Source organism: Puma concolor, chromosome A2 (assembly GCF_028749965.1).
Source record: "Puma concolor isolate L17-30 chromosome A2, mPumCon1.1.hap2, whole genome shotgun sequence".
Classification (NCBI taxonomy): domain Eukaryota; kingdom Metazoa; phylum Chordata; class Mammalia; order Carnivora; family Felidae; genus Puma; species Puma concolor.
Window position 1 is genome coordinate 131993382 of NC_141668.1, and position 18068 is coordinate 132011449.

General features: G+C 41.8%; 1 pseudogene; it reads left to right on the forward strand.

Annotated features, from left to right (window-relative positions):
- The window catches only part of LOC112857678 (transcription factor BTF3 homolog 4 pseudogene), a 182317-nt pseudogene extending 164665 nt beyond the window's left edge, over positions 1-17652 (forward strand).
- Positions 17653-18068: the final 416 nt, after the last annotated feature.

Genomic DNA, 18068 nt, shown 5'->3' on the forward strand with positions numbered 1-18068 from the left:
TTGTTTGCTACCAGATACCTTGCTCTCAATAAGACACCCTGGTACCGTATTGTTCCCTACCATGGCCAGATGTGATAGCACAAGAATAAGGCTTGTCATCTTCCTTTATCAGCAAGAAGAATGTCAGCTTGTGTGTGTCCCCTTTCTTGCTCTCATTCTTAAGCCAGAATATCTCCACAGACCAGCTTTGGACAATGGACATACCAGCAGCCTGATCACCCCACCAGCATTTACTGGTGGGTGATATAATGGAGTGAATGTTTGTATGTTGAATCCCTAACCCCTAGTGGGATGGTGTTTGGATAGGAGCCTTTGGGAAGTAATTAGGTATAGGTAAGGTCATGGGGTGGGGCCCTCATGATGGGATTAGTGCCCTTCTGAGAAAAGTCACCAGAGAGCTCACTGCTTTCTCAGTGCACATATAAAGAGGAGGTCATATGAGCACTTGGTGAAATGGTGGCTGCCTAAAAGTTAAGAGAAGATGCATCAGAATGAAACCTACCTTTCCAGCACCTTGCTCTTGGACTTCCCTGTCTCTGTAAGTGTGAAAAATACAAGTCTGTTGCTTATGTCACCCAGTCTATGGTATTCTGTCTTAGCAGCATGAGCAAATTTAGCATCAAATTGTGAAATATTGAGTTCCAGGGCTGGAGCAAGAAGGGGGGGGAGATAATTAGTTCAATGGTCATAGAATTCATGACCTTGCTTCTAGAAGTCCACATGGTAGTTATAGTTATAATAGCTTTCTACTTAAACTCTTTTACATCTATGATGCCATTTGATCCTCAAAGGACTCTATGAATGTTTTCTGTTTCAGAGAGGTCTGACTTTGTCCGGGGTCACATAGCTCCAAGGTCAGGAGCACTGAATCATCATCTGCCCCTGTGTCTTTCCCAGTACATCAAGTTGATTTATGCTTAACTATTAGAGTATAGCTAAGCTATTAGTTCTCCCTGAATCAAAACGTGAAAGGCATTAGAGAGGCCTTCAAGATTTCAAAAAAATATGTATACATATCTTCAAATGCGAGTTCAAACAGGAGGAACATTCACTTACACGTCACTGTTTCAAGAACTCAGAACGAGGGCCAACTTGGTAATTAACACAATGAAACCTTACGTTGTGCTTCCTAGATGTTGGACACTTTTGGAAAGTTTGACATGTATTAACTCATTTAACCCTCACAATAATAACCCTAGGACATAGCTATTATGATGATGATGCCATTTTCCATATTAGCAAATGATAGTGTAGGGAGAAAAAGCTTAGTTCTGACTCCAGTTGTCTGTAACTGTAGATGACTGGGGAGGGATGTGTGTGTATAGAAGGTGGAGGTGAGAAGGGAGTGATTCCCAGTTACAAGGCATCGTGTTCTGCTTTCTGCTTCCTGCTTTCCCTCAGCATCATAACCGTAGTGCCTCTTAGCTGCTCATTTGTACAAGCAACCCAATTTCTTCTTGAAACCCTCTCCATTCCTCGCTCTTTGAACTTAAGGCATTGAGAAATTCTGTTAAAATGCAAATCTTACCCTGGAGGGGAAACACATTCAACTACTATTTTCCATTTACACTTTTTTTGTGAATTCATTTTCTTGATTGGCTTTTGATTCATTGAAAAAGCCCACCCAGACTGCAGAACCAAGAGATTTTTTTATTTCTGTGTTTGGGGGGAATGGGAAGGTCAAGACAGGAGACTGTCCTGAGAAAGCATAACAGTGACTGACAGAGTTGACTCTGTCACCACCTAACGTCACCACCATGCTAGGCACTGGACTGTGACATTCTCAGCAGCCTTGCACTATAAGCTAAATATCATTACACCCATGTTGCCGATGAGAAAACTGAGGCTTGGGGACGTTAAGTGATCACTTAAGGAATAAACTAGTTAATGCTGAGGAAGGATAGCCTAGCTATAGCATTGTAACTCTGAGGGCTCTGGCAAACTGGAAAACGCCAGAAAAGTGCTAAACATCTAGGGTGTGTCTGAGTGTGAAGCAAGAGGGGAGGCAGCTAGTTATTGTGAGAAGGGGACATTCAAAGGAGTATCAATAAAGAAGGGGCTCTGGCCACCCTCTCCCTCGTGCTCCACCTCCATACTCCATTCTGTGGTGGCCTCGTGAGACCACAGGCCTTCCTCCCACCTCCTTCCCAAAGTCTCTGCAGCTTCCCTGGAGACAACTGCTTCAGCGGAGCCCCCAGGGCTCATTGGGGGTTAGTTCCTGCCAGGAGGCCAGAACTACTTTCTGGTCCTACCTCCCACGGCTGTTCTGTTCTAGGCCTATTTCTGTTTCCTGTGTCATTATGTCACCTTCGGCAGTGAAGGTACCTGAGCATGTAGACAGGTGTGAGGACTGCAGGCTATGTAGGGAGGTGACGTTCTCTCAGAACCCCAGCAGGCTTGGGTCCTGGCTCTCCACCCTCTGAGGAGACCATCCCTCCAAACTCTTCCCTACGATGAGCCCCGGGAGCCCTCTCTTGATCACCTGCCTTCTCAAAGCCAAAGAAGGATGGAAGTTCTGTCACTTCCAGCTTAGCAACTCCGAGCAGATTGCTCAGTGCCCTTGATTTCCACATGCATAAAATGGGGATGGTGAGAATATTTGCCTCATGGCCAGGAGGCTGTAAGGATTAAATGCATTAATCCTGGCCCAGGCCTGGCACATGGTAAATGCCCATCAACATCCTCTGCTCCTGGTGGCGATGTTATCATCTATAACTGAGGAGTTATATCAGTCACAGCAATTTTGGGCTACGTACCATATTTTAACATATTTTTTGCTTTTCTTCACAGACACACAGACACACATGCACACACACACAGACACACAGACACACACACACACACACACACACACACACACACACACACACACACCGCTTCATGGCTATGAGCGTAGCTGCACAGGCAGACCCAGCATTTGGAACTCCATTCATCTCTTGGCTATGCCCAACTCACTGGCTGGCCTTGAGCAAGCAACCCCCTCTCCAGCCCTGCTGAGGTCCTGCAACTTAGGAAACTGCGGTGAGCTGTCACTCGTCAGGCTGAAGGGCTTGGGCGAATCCAGATGGCAGACAGGTTCTTGGGGATGCCACTGTGCTTTGAAAACATGGTAGTGTCACACTGAAGTCCAGATATGTGGCTCCCTCAACACTTGTGGTGACAGCACACCCAATTCCTTGGAGCCAGGAAGGATTTTGGAAGTTGTTCATTACTGCCTGGCCCCAGGAGGCACTTGACTTTGCAAACCTTTGAACCTATGAATTCTCAAGTCTGTTCCAGCTGGAAAATTCAGCAGTTGAAACCTCAGGTTTGTCTTGCAGGGCTGAGAAGGATCCCTGCTGCAGAGGGTTAAGTGGCTACTTTCGAAAGGACAAAGCAAGAGATGGCGATAAGATAAGCAGCTGTGTTTTCACCAGACACTCCTTGGAAAGAACAGGCTTTTGTTGTGATCCAGAGGATAAGAGCCTGAGCCTCGAATTCATCAGGCCATCCCTCCTCCCCTTAGCCAGGGCTCAGGGCCGCCAGGGATGTGTCTGCAGCTGCTGCCACCTGCTGGAGCCTGGAGCCTCTGCAGTCTGCCTGCAGGTGTTTGCACAGACATTTCCTCCAAGCCTGGAAACATAGCTCTTGTCCTGATGGATGCAGTGGCCTTCACCTTTGCAGTTGCTGGTATTTCTGGAGCACCCGCTGTGGGTCAAACACTATGCTTAGAACTTCCTTGCGTTGTCTCATCTAATCCATTCACTACAATGGAGGCCCACACAGGGGGAACTTTTGTCTCTTTTTCACAACCGTATCCCTAAGTGCCTACAAAGTGAGTGGCCCACAGGAAGTACTTGGTAAATACCGATTGCATGAGAACAGCCATAAAGATAGATTGTGTTATTACTCTGGTTTTATAGAAGAGGAAGTTGTCGCTTGGTGACACAAAAGCTCCAGGTATTGTGGATAAAGTGGTGAGGGAAGCTGGAAAGACTCTTGCCATAGGCAGAGTTCGTCTGTCACCTGGGGTGATTTTGTTTTTAAGTTTATGGATTTATTTTTGAGAGGGAGAGAGAGTGAGCAAGGGAGGGGCAGAGAGAGAAGGAGAGAGAATCCCAAGCAGGCTTCCCACTATCAGCATAGAGCGTAATGTGGGGCTCGAACCCACCAACAGTGAGATCAGGACCTGAGCTGAAGTCAGGAGTCGGAGACTTAACCGACTGAGCCACCCAGCCTCCCCTGTTGCCTGGGGTGATTTTGGAGGCACAAAGTCAGGCAGCACTAGGCTCAGGCAGCAAGGGTTCTTGGGGTGCCACTGTGCTTTGAAAAGTCAGGGCTGCAAGCCATCAGGGAAGCAAGCCAAATCAAAATGTTGCCATGGGCCCTGGTGACCTTGAGGCACAACCAGGGCTCTGGCCAGGGCAAGAGACCCCTGACAGATGTTTTGTGCTTTTTTTTTTTTTTTTTAAGCAATTTTAGGTTTACAGAATAACTGATTAGAAAATACAGAGTTCTCATCTATCCTCTCACACCCCAACCCCTTCCCCCAGTTATTATTAACTCCTCTGCCCCATTATCAACATTTTGCATTAGTGTGGTACATCTGTTATGGTTGAGGGGGTCAATATTGATACATACCATTAGCTAAAGTCCACAGTAGTTTATGTTAGGGTTCCCTCTTGGTGTCTTACATTCTAAGTGCTCTGACAAATGTATAATGACATGTTTCCATGTTTGCAGTATCATCCAGAAAGGTTTCACTGCCCTAAGAATCCTCAGTGCTCCACCTGTTCCTGCCTTCCTCTGACTCACTGAACCCCTGGAAGCCACTGATCATCTTTACTGTCTCCATAATTTTGCCTTGTCCAGAATGTTATGTAGTTAGGGACTTATAGTATGTAGCTTTTCTCAAATTGACTTTTTCACCAAGGATTATGCATTTAAGATTCCTCTGTGTCTTTTCAAGGCTTGATGACTCTTCTTATCACTGCATAAAATTCCATTGAATGGACGTACCACAGTTTGTCTCTCCATTCACCTATTGATGGGCATTATTGGTACTTCCAAGTTTTGGCAGTTGTGACTAAAGCTGCTATAAACATTACTGTACATGTTTTGTATGAACGTAAGTTTTCAACAAATTGGTAAATATCAAGGAGTGCACTTGCTGACTCATATGGCAAGTTTTGTAAGAAATCTTTCAAAGTGGCTGTCCCCATTTTGTACTTTTGAGCATTGCTGTTCGTGACAGGCATGCTGGCCTGCATTTTCCCCTTCTCGGTGTTGGCAAGACTGAGAGAAGACAGGCCTACATCTCCTCCCTTCCTGTCTGCATCCACCTCCCTTGCTGAGCCAAACCCACTTCCTCTGCTGAAAGGTAAAGAGAACAGAGGACCTTCTTTTTCATCCTACAAAGAGGGACACATTTCAGACAAGGTGTGATAGTGTAGCTGCTCTGGTCGCTTGAAATCCCCAAGCCATTCCCTTGGGCAGGAGGCAGATAGACTGGGCCTACCTCTCTGGAAGGTCAACCTGTGGCTTTGGGTTCAAAATTCTTGGCATGAGCACAGCCATGTGAGCTGAAGAAGACAGTTGCCGTTTTGATGTGTGGAGCTTTGAGGCCTCTGTTCATGAAACTCTCATGAAACTAGTGCCTTGAACAACCAACTCCTGCTCACTTTCCGCTCTTTCTAAAATGTAGGCAAGTCAGATAGCTGTTTGGTTCACATCATCTCAAAACTTAAAGTAATTGGAATGTTTTGGAAATAATAGAACTGTATGCAAGCTAGGAGTTTATTTCACTTTTCCTGTCTCTTATTAAGAAAGTCATGAAAAATTAGATGTGGCCTTTCAGAGTTACTTTAAAAACAAATTTGAGGGGCTCCTGGGTGGCTCAGTCGGTTAAGCGTCCAACTTCGGCTCAGGTCATGATCTCACGGTTCATGGATTCAAGCCCCACATTGGGCTCTGTGCTGACAGATTCTGTGTCTGCTTCAGATTCGGTGTCTCCCTTTTTCTCTGCCCCTCCCTGGCTGTGCTCTGTCTCTCTCTGTCTCTCAAAAATGAATAAACGTTAAAAAAAAAAAAATGAGGGGCGCCTGGGTGGCGCAGTCGGTTAAGCGTCCGACTTCAGCCAGGTCACGATCTCACGGTCCGTGAGTTCGAGCCCCGCGTCGGGCTCTGGGCTGATGGCTCAGAGCCTGGAGCCTGTTTCCGATTCTGTGTCTCCCTCTCTCTCTGCCCCTCCCCCGTTCATGCTCTGTCTCTCTCTGTCCCAAAAATGAATAAACGTTGAAAAAAAAAAAAAAAAAATTAAAAAAAAAAAAAAAAAATAAAAAAAAAAAAAAAAAAAAAAAAAAATGAAACTAAGGCTAACATCAAACTGTAAGTGTAGGAAAGAGAGGGAGTTTTTTTAAATCATGTTTTTGACATTATTTCCCAGAATTCAAAATTCCATGTTTGGTTACTTCTACACAATTGCATCTCCTTTCCTGGCCAGACCAACCCAACCAACAACAACAACCAAACTCTTAATCTTCCACCAGTAACTTGGAGCAAGTCATTTAATCATGGATTCATTTTTTTTTTTCAACGTTTTTATTTATTTTTGGGACAGAGAGAGACAGAGCATGAACGGGGGAGGGGCAGAGAGAGAGGGAGACACAGAATCGGAAACAGGCTCCAGGCTCCGAGCCATCAGCCCAGAGCCTGACGCGGGGCTCGAACTCACGGACCGCGAGATCGTGACCTGGCTGAAGCCGGATACCCAACCGACTGCGCCACCCAGGCGCCCCATGGATTCATTTTTTAAGGCTCATGCTCTTTGGTGACCGCCTAGGAAAACTCAAGGAATCTCATTTGAACTGCCTCAATCTGTAAGGAGGAAAAAAAGCTTTAGTTCTGCTGGTAGGAGAGGGTTTATTTATGTGTCTCAATTTACCAGCCTAAGCACTGCAAATATAAACTCTCTGAAGGAAAATTTTGTCCTAATTACTTAACTGAATCCAGAAGCATCTGCTTTGATTTACGGTAAGTCCAGTTGGGTCTTAATCAGGCATTTTACAGCATGCTGAGGTAACTTCACAACTAGTACCTTTTCTGCTCCAACCAAGTATTTTTCAAAGGGTAGGGATAGGGTGAGGTCCAGAATAAACAATGTTAACAAATTCTCCAGATGATTCTTATAAAGACTGAAGTTTGAGAATCACTGCTCAAGGCAATACTTACTTCTTTTTAATTTTATTTTCCCTTTCAGCTTTACCTACGAATAACACATTCTGGAGAAGTTGTATTCCTGATATGTTTGATTGTCTCACTGGAAACATTTTTACTTTATAAGTTTCTTAAAATTTTACTTTCTAAATGAAATTATAGTAAAATTGGCTTTTTGTGTGGGTCTACACATCTGTGAGTTTTAACACATGTATTGATTCACGTAACTACCACACCACACTCAGGACACAAAACAGTTCCGTCACCCGAGAAAACTCCCTCATGATATCCTTTTGTAGGCACACCCTTCCCCCAACCCCTGTCCCTGGCAACAACTGATCTGCTCTCCATCACCAGCATTTTATCTTTTCCAGAAAGTTATATAAATGGAATCTTACAGTATATAGTATATAATCTTTCGAGACTGGCTTCTTTCACTCGGCATAATGTCTTTGAGATTCATCCAAGCTGTTGCTTATATCCATAGTCCATTTCCTTTTATTGCTGAGCAGAATTCCATTGTATGAATGTAACCCAGTTTGTTTGTTTCCCCATTGGAGAGCATTTGGCTGTTTCCAGTTTTGGGCAATCATGAGTCAAGCTGCTATAAACATAAGTGTATAGGCTTTTGCATAAATATAAGTTTTCATGTATCTAGGGTAATACCTAGGAGGATCCAGGAGTCAACTAGTAGGCACATTTTTCACTTTATGAGAAACTACCTCCCTGTTTGCTCCAAGGGCTGTACCATATTGTAGTCCCCCACCAGCAATGTGTTCTAGTTGCACTTTGTCTTCGCCGGTACTTGACGTTGTCAGTTATCTTTTTTTTTTTCAACCCTTTCTAATAGGTGGTTAGTAGCATTTCATCATGTTTTTTTTGTTTTTTATTAAAAATTTTTTTAATGTTCATTTTTTTTGAAGAGAGAAAGCACATGAGCGGGAGAGGGTCAGAAAGAGGGAGACACAGGCTCATGATGTTTTTAATTTGCATTTCCCTAATGGCTAAGGATGTTGAACATCTTGTTATGTGCTTTTTTGTCATGCGTATTTCCTCTGTCTGTTCAAATCTTTTGCTCATTTAAAAACTGGATTGTTTGTTCTCTTACTGTTGAGTTTTGTGAGTTCTTAATATATTCTGGATACAAGTCTTTGGTATGTGGTATGTAAATATTTTCTCCTACTTTGTAGCTTGCCTTTTCATTATTTTAACAGTGTCTTTCCTGGAACAAATTATTAATTCTGATGAAGCCCAGTGTATTCTTTTTCTGTTATGAATCATAAATATTTTCCCCTATGTTTTCTTCTAAAAGTTTGATAATTTTCTGTCTTAAGTTTAAATATATGATTTTGTGGGGCACCTGAGTGGCTCAGTTGGTTGACTGTCTGACCCTTGATTTCGGCTCACATCATGATCTCATGGTTATGGGATCAAGCCCTCCATCAGGCTACATACATGCTGAGTGTGGACCCTGCTTAAGGTTCTCTCTCTCTCTCTCTCTCTCTCTCTCTCTCTCTCTCCCCCTCTGCCCTTTTCCCCTGTTCACATGCTTTCTCTTTCTTAAAAAAGAATCATAGATATGTAATTTCATTTGAGTTAATTTTGGTATAAGACATGAGATTTATATTGGAATTCATTTTTTCACATATGAAGTCCAAATGTTTCAACACCATTTATTAAGAAAACAACCTTCTATTGAATTGCCTCTGCACTTTTAGCACAGACTCAATTGATAAATTTAGTGCAGGGAAACTTTCTAGAGTAATGGATATGGAAATATTTTTTATTGGGTGTGTATTATGTGTGTATATGACTTGGTCATTCTCTTCAGTTTGCACACTTCAGGTCTATGCATTTCATTGTATTTGAATTAAACTTCAATTAAAATGACATCAGTTGGCTGGCCATAGCATCAGGTCTATTTTCAGAGTCTCTTCTGTCCCATTGATCTACATTTTTTTTTTGCCAATACTATCCTATCTTGATCCCAATTACTGAAGCTTTATAGAAAAGTTAAAATTGAAAAGTGTGATTTCTCCAACTCTGTTCTTCTTTTTCAAAATCATTTTGGCTATTTTTGTTCCTTTGCATTTTTATATCCGTTTAGGATCAACTTATATCTCTACAAAAAATCCTGTTGGGAATTTGATTGAGATTATGTTAAATGTATAAATAAATTTTTGGGGAGATTTGACATCTTTACTTGTTATTTGCCAGTCTATGAACATGGTATGTCTTTGCATTTATTGAGGTCCTCTTTGATTTCTTTCATCAACATTTTGTAGTTTTCAGCACACAGATCCTTTGCATGTTTTATTGGATTTATATTTAAGTATTTCCACTTTTGAGCTCTTTTATTCTATATTTCAATTTTTTTAATGTTTATTTTTGAGAGAGAGAGAGAGAGAGAGAGAGAGCATGAACAGGGGAGGGGCAGAGAGAGAGGGAGACACAGAATCTGAAGCAGGCTCCAAGCTCTGAGCCGTCAGCACAGAGCCCAATGTGGGGCTCGAACCCATGAACCATGAGATCATGACCTGAGCCGAAGTCACATGCTTAACCTACTAAGCCATCTAGGCACCCCTGAGCTACTTTAAATAGCATTTAGAAATATTTGATTTCCAATTCCTTTTTGCGTTACATAGAAATATAATCCTTTTTTAACATTTAGGTAGTAAATTCATCTTGTCTTTATTTCTTCTTTTCCAAATTGGATGACTTTTATTTGTTTATTTTCCTTTTTTTTTTTTGTTTTTTGTTTTTTATTTACTTGCACTGGATAGTTTACTTGCACCATTCCAGTATGGTGTCAAATAGGAAGGGAAGTAGAGGAAGTCTGCCTTGTTCCCATTCTTCGGAGGAAAGTATTCAATCTTTTATCATTAAGTGTAATGTTTCCTGTAGATTTTTCTTTTTTTCTTTTTTTTTTTTTAATGTTTATTTATTTTTGGGACAGAGAGAGACAGAGCATGAATGGGGGAGGGGTAGAGAGAGAGGGAGACACAGAATTGGAAGCAGGCTCCAGGCTCTAAGCCATCAGCCCAGAGCCTGACGCGGGGCTCGAACTCACGGACCGTGAGATCATGACCTGAGCTGAAGTCAGATGCTTAACCAACTGAGCCACCCAGGTGCCCCTCCTGTAGATTTTTCAATGATGTCCCTTATTGGGCTGACAAAAGTCCCTTCTTTTTGTAGTTTGCTGAGAGTTTTTAATTATGAATGAACATTGAATTTTGTGAAATGCTTGCACTGTATTAATTGGTATGATCTTGTACTTTTTCTTTTTTTGACAATGAATAATACATTGATTTTCAAATATTGAACTAACCTGACATAACTCAAGATAAAGCCCATTATGGTCTGAGAGCATACTTTGGATATATGTATTCTGTTTTTATGATTGTATCTCTTTGTAGAGTAATTTTAATGATTGGTGTAGAGTTTACAATATATATAACTTTTCACTTTTAAGTATCTTAGCATTTCAGGTTGAATATAGAAACCTTACCAGTAGATATGGTTTTTTTGTTATGATATGTTTTTTGTTATTTACATACAGTGAAAACTCCATCAGACAGTGTTATAATTTTTGCTTTCAACTATCAACCACACTTTAAGAAACTCATGGGAGAAAAGTCCTGTTATGTTTACACAGAAATTTACTATTTCCATTTCTCTTTCCTCATTCTTGATGTTCCAGGTTTCCTTCAGATATAATTTGCCTCTGTCTGAAGAAACTACTTGGAAATTCCTTTAGAACAGGTCTGCTGGAAATGAATTCTCTTAGTTTTTTTTTTTTTTTTCACCTGAGAATGTCCTTATTTCACCTTGTTCCCAAGGCTGTTTCCAGTAGAATAGAATTCTGACTTGACATTTGTTTTCCTTCTGCACTTTAAGTATATTGTTATACTTCATTCCAGACTCTGGTTTCTCATGAGTATTCTGCAACCACTTCTATTCTTGTTCTCCTATAGGATAACTATCGGTAGTGTGTCCATTGTTCTCTGTTTGCTTTCAACATTTTTTCTTTTTCTTTAGTTTCCAGGAGTTTTATTATTATGTGTGTGTGGAGGGGGGATTTGTTTAGATTTATGTTATTTGAGGTTTTCTGAACTTCTTGACTGCAGATTTCTGCCTTTTGCCACATTCAGGAAGTTTTCAGGTTGTTATTCTTCAGATATGTTTTCTTCATTCTTTCCCACTTCTCAGACATAATGATGGGAATGTTAGACCTTCTGGGATTGTCCACAGGTTCCTTAGGATCTGTTTATTTTTCTATCTTTTTTCTGTCTCTTGTTCAACTTATATACTGTCTCCTAATCTATCTTCATGTTCGCTGACTTCTCTGTCATTTCCATTCTGCTGATGAACTCAGCCAGTGAGTTTGTTTCGGTTATTGTATTTTCCAGTTCTAAGAATTTTTATTTGGTTGGTTCTTTATATCTTCTTTTCTCTTTCTGAGACTTTCTATTTTTCCATTTATTTCAGGAGTGTCCAGGATTCCTGATGGAATGTTGGAGCATTTCTTTAACAGCTGCTTTAAAGCCTTTTTTCAAATATTTCTAACCTCTGTGTTATCTCAGCATTGGCATCTTTTCCCGTGTGAGTCGAAATTTCCCTGATTCTCTGGATTCAGAGTAATTTTGGTTTGTATCCTGGACATTTTAAATATTATGAGACTCTGAATCTTACTTAAATCCTATGAAGAGTGTTGATGTTTTTGTTTTAGCAGTTAATCAACCCAGTTGGGTTCGGTCCTCAATTTCCAACCAGTTTTTTGTGGGTTGTGGTTTCAAGGTCAATTCGGTTTTCAAATCCTTTTGCAGTGCTATTTAGATCTGTTCCAGATGTTCACCACCCAGGGCTCAGCCTGGGACTTGGGTATAGTCTGTTCCATAACTCAGTTCCAAAGTCTCTGTATGTTGGTTAGGTCACAATCAGGAATGCATAGCTCAGAGGTTAGCCTAGGAGTCCATGAGCAACTTTCTCCTCTCTCTTGGCTGTCTCTGACACTTTTCAGCTCCCTGAACACCTCTTTTTGCTGATTTGAACAGAAAACTGGGGTTTTATTTACCCCACTCTGGCATGCACAACCCCTAGCTGTGCTCACATCTGGAGCCAAGTTTTAGGGTAAGAAAGCCACAGGAGTTTGCCTTATCTCTGGGGACCACAGGTCCTCCTGTTGGAGAAGAAGTTCCCTTCCTCAGAGTTTTAGGCTCCTGGAGGCCTCCAGTGCTGCCTCTGACAGCAGCACCATTAGTATGCCAAGACTGCTTGTGGGGTGAGGTACAGGAGAATAGAAAAAAGACAAGAAGGAATGAGAAAAAGAAAATAAGTCATTTCCTCCCCCCTTTCTAAGTATCAGGAAACCTCTTTCTCTGTCTTCAAGCCAGAATTAAAGGGCTTTTCCTTGAGCTCTCTGTGTTCACTCCCAGGTTTTAGACTGTGCTGAGTTCAGGCCAGTAGACACTAGAAAGAGAAAAAGACTAAACTCCGGTTTGATGGTTCTTCAAATTCTGGTATTCTTTTCCAGCCCACTTGCTACTACTTCCTTTTCAGAGTCCTCAAATGGCTGATTGATGCTATCTCTCCAGGTTGTATAGCTGCATTCAGTGAAAAAGTGTATTAACTATATTTCCTATTCTTTATGTTCTGGTATCTAGGGTCTTGCTAACTGGGGAGGGACTGCACCTCTCAGGATTAGCTAATTCTTAGAGATTTTCAACAGTTCACCTGGGAGCACACTTTTCATATACAAATTAAAGAGTCCAAACCCCATACCCCCAACCACCTCCTTTACTGAAGTCTAACGCTTTGGGCTACCGGATCCATCTGCTGTAATCACCCTGGAGCCAGACACCAGACAACTCAGGACAGCCCCTATACCCTAGAGCCTCCTGAAATTTTTCAAACTAGCCAATTCCATACCTGCTTACCTTGACCCTCATGTTCCTTCCCACAGAAACTAGAGTAAATCTTCTTGCCCAGTTTTCCCTGCTGCCTCTGCCTCTGCCTCCTGACCATCCCAGGTGCTTCCCCATGTGGCCCCTCATGGAATGGTATGACCCTCCTCTTGGAAACTGAGTAAAAATCTCTCATGTCAATAACGGTCATCTCCTAATCTGTTGGCCTCACCATAACTGAATAATAATGAAACCTACATTTAAAAACAGAAGGACAGGTTAGAATGTGCTTATTTCATCTCACATGGAGCACTCTTTATTTGTATACATAATCAGCCACAACTTTTTTCAGTTATAAATCAGAGAAATTGGCTTTCCCAAAAGATGGGCTTTTTATGCCTTGAGTAACTGAAAAGTTCAGTTTATTTGTTTTTCCTTGTCTGTACTTTCTCATTTTTAAAATTTTATCTATCTATCTAAGTAATGTCTACACCCAACATGGGGCTTGAACTCACAACGCCGAGATCAAGAGTTGCATGTTCTTTCTGACTGAGCCAGCCAGGCGCCCCTGTCCGGGCACCCCTTCTCCTTTTTAAAACAACAAGTCTGTTTTAGTGTTATAGGGGGTCATGCTTCTCTGTGTAGTATCCCTTCCCCTTCCGACTGTGAATTTCCTTTAAGGAACCACTCCTGAGCTACTGCCAGCCTGTATGGTTTGGGTGTGAGTCACCATGGCATCATCCCCCACTGCACAGAGGTCACAGATCTAGTCTGCCCAGTGACATATTCCAATGTCCTGACCACAGCTGTCAGTTCAGAAATTAAAGCCAAGCCCAAGACTTTGCATGAAACTATTGAGAAAGAGCATCTCTGTTTCTGCTGGTGTTACTTAGTGAATGGAATGTAAATCTGAAGTTGCCTCTTCCCACTGTTTTTAAAGAGGTTACCAAATGGTAAAAAAACAACCAAGAAGAAAGCAGAGCTGTGTGTTAGTAAACAGATTTTTGGTAATATTGATATGGGTCCACCACTGCTGAAGACCTTCCTCTTCCCATGGCACTTTAGTTACACAAATTAGTGAATTCCTGTTTTGCTTGAGCCAGTCTGTGTTCGTTTTCTGTCACTTGCAGCCCAAATGTCCTGACTAATGTATAAATGAGCCCTTTGTCTATTATAGTTTGTTGTGGCCTGAATCTTGAGTTGATTATCTTTAATCAACAGCACATGGAAATTTTTATTGGAGTCATTTGTTGAAATCCATTGGAAGGAATTGTAACTTGCTGGATGAATTTTATCTGTCCATACCCTCTTCTTGTTGTTTTTGTCAATGAGACTTGGTCTGTGTTGCTTAGAGTGCTGATGAGTTTGAGTTTTCCCCAGAAGCAGACCCTGGGTAGATTTGAAAGCCAATAGTTTATTTCAAAGGCAATCCCAAGAGTATCAGCAGGGGATTGAGGGAATAAAAGTGGAAAGAGAAGAATGCATTATTACAAAGGTTTCTGGGGCTCATCCCTGCCTGGGAATTCTAAAGAACATTGTAGAATAAGCTCTAAAAATACCAACTCAGAGTATATGGAACCAGAGGGTATTTATCCTCCAACTCATATCCATCATTGGCTGAGGTCTGTTTCCAGGGCTTTAATTCTCCCAGCATGCCTGGCCTGGCCTGCTCAGGAGCTGAGAGCAAGTCTTTAGGTGGAGAGTTGTAGATACCTGTAATAGAATGTGGTAGGCATGTGTGTGAGGGACCCAAGGTTCAGAGGGATGTGGGAGGCGCACAGCCAACCTCTGCCACCAGAACTACGAGTGTTCTTGTTTTCCATTTCTATGCTTCTAGCTTAGCCTCTGAAGGTGTATTGATTGCATGTGTATTGATTCATATGTAATGACTCTTCACAAACACAGTAGCTTTAAAACTTATCAGCTTCCTCCATGTTTGGGACGATGAAATTGAAGTCAAAAGTGTGGTGTTCTCTAGGCTATTTCAATCATTCATTCATTCATTCATTTCTACAACAAATGCTTTGGGACGACAGAAATCAATAAGCAAAAGTCTCTGTCCTTGCCAAGCTCAGAAACTGATGGCAGGCAGATAGAAATGTAATTACTGGTGGAATAAAATCATACTTGCTTTCATAGAGGTGAGTAAAAACTGCTATGAGAGCACACAAAGAAGGCTGTGGTTTTATCTTTAAAGATGAGGAAGGATACTTATTCTCCTTGTTATTGCTATGTAGCAAACCACCCCAAACTTGTGGCATAAAATAGCACCCATTTCTTTATGCTTATGCTTTGGTGGGTCAGTAATTTGAGAGGGAGTGTAGAGGAGTTAGTGTGTCTTCACATTATGGTGTCTGGAGCTTGGCTACAAAGGCTTGAAAGCTGGAGGCAACACACTGGGTAGGGTGTGGAACCATCTGAAGGCTTCTGGCAGTTGATGTTGATGTTTGCAGAGACTACACAGAGGTTGCCAGCTGGTACATCTACACTTGGCCTCTCCATGGGGCTCCGTGGCATCCTTATAGCATGGTGGCAAGATCGAAAAGCAAGTGCCCCAAGACAACCTGTCAGAAGCTGCATTGCCTTTTAGGGCCAACCTTCAGAAGTCATGTAGTGTCACCTCCACTGTGATCACAAGCCTTCCCAAACCCACTAGAAGAGATCTTAGACCCATCTCTCAGTGGGTGGAGTCTCAGTCATATTACACAGCAAGCAGCATTTGGGAAGGGAAAGATTGGTGCATCCACTTTGGGTAAACACTGTCTACCACAGTATTGAAGGGATGCAATCATTTTGTCCATCTGCTATTTAGTAATATATTTTCTGGGCCACATTATTTTCTGAGAAGTACCATTTGAAATTATTTACATTGCCTAAATCAGATTGTCTCATAAAGATAGGAAGAGAGGGATTTATTATTTAATGCATTTGTCACTGCTCCATTGCCCGCACAGATGTCCTCCCTCGTCCATATTCTGAGAACCAATGCCATAGAGCCTGGACACAGTGGTGAAGAGGGCACCAAAATTAGGAGACCAGACTCTTTTCAGAGGTCAGGCAAGGGCAAAGACTGTAAATATTCTTATCTTATCTGAGTACTAAGTTGTTTATGGACATACAAACCCATATGCCTGCTAAGTTCATTTCTTTTTTTTGTTTGTTTTTTCATAGTGTTATTTAAATTCTAGTTAGTTAACATAGAGTACAATATTGGTTTCAGTAGTAGAATTCAGTAATTCACCACTTATATACAACATCCAGTGCTCATCATAACAAACACCCTCCTTAATAACCATCATCCATTTAGTCCATCCCCTGTCCACCTCCTTCCATCACCCCTCAGTTTGTTCTACATTGTTAAGAGTCTCTAATGGTTTGGGGTGCCTGGGTGGCTCAGTCAGTTAAACATCTGACTTCAGCTCAGGTCATGATCTCATGGTTTGTGAGTTCGAGCCCCACTTTGGGCTCTGTGCTGACAGGTCACAGACACGAGCCTGCTTCAGATTCTGTGTCTCCCTCTCTCTCTCTGCCCTTCCCCTTCTCGTGCTCGCTTGCTCTCTCTCTCTCTCTCTCTCCCTCCCTCCCTCCCTCCCTTCCTCCCTCTCTCAAGAATAAATAAACATTAAAAAAATTTTAGCTCCCTCTAGCTGCCATCTTTGTGTCCCAGCGTGTGTGTGCCTAATCTCAGCTGGTCCACCCAAGATCCCCTGAGCACCAACCCTAGTCCCCCATGCACGGTCCCATTTCCACTCCAACCAGGTGAAAGAAACTATCACGAACCAGGAGAAACTCGCCAAACTTGCAAGCACAAGTGCACGCTGGTGGGAAAGGAACTGCTCACGGAAAGAAGAAAGTGGTTCATAAAACAGCTACAGCAGATGATAAAAAACTTTATTTCTCCTTAAAGAAGTTAGGGGTAAACAATATCTCTGGTGTTGAAGAAGCAAATGTGTTCACAAACCAAGGAACAGTGACCCACTTTAACAACCGTAAAGTTCAGGCATCCCAGGCAGTGAACAGGCCGTGCTGAGACAAAGCAGCTGACAGAAATGCTACCCGGTATCTTAAACCTCCTTGGTGCAGGTGGTCTGACTAGTTTAAGAAGACTGGCCGAAGCTCTGCCCAATCTGTGGATGGAAAGGCACCACTAGCTACCAGAGAGGACGATGATGATGAAGTTCCAGATCTTGTGGAGAATTTTGATGAAGCTTCCAAGAATGAAGCCAACTGAATTGAGTCAACTTCTGAAGAAGATATAACTTGAAGAAGTTACAGGGAGCTGGTATTTTATATTATGACTGCTTTTTAAAAATTTTCTTCATGGGTCTGATAAAATCTAGATCTCTGATATTTTTAAGCCCATGCCCCTTGGACACTGCAGCTCTTTTCAGTTTTTGCTTATACACAATTCATTCTTTGCAGCTAATTAAGCTGAAGAAGGCTGGGAATAAAGTTTGAAACAAGGTTAATAAAGTTCTTTGCCTAGTTAAAAAAAAATTTTTTAAGAGTCTCTTATGGTTTGTTTCCTTCTCTCTTCTTTCTTCCCCCACCATATGTTCATCTATTTTGTTTCTTAAATTCCACATATGAGTGAAATCATATGATACGTCTTTCACTGTTTTCGCTTAGCATAATACACTCTAGCTCCCTCCACCTCACTGCAAATGACAAGATTTAATTCTTTTTTGATAGCTGAGTAATATTCCATTGTGATTATATATACCACATCTTCTTTATCTCTTCATCAGTTGGTGGACATTTAGGCTCTTTCCATAATTGACTATTGTTGATAGTGCTGCTATAAACATCAGGGTGCATGTACCCCTTCAAATCTGTATTTTTGTGTCCTTTTGGGTAAATACCTAATAGTGCAATTGCTAGATCATAGGGTAGTTCTATTTTTTAACCTTTTGAGGAAACACCATAGTGTTCTCCAGAGTGGCTGCACCAGTTTGCATTCCCACCAACAGG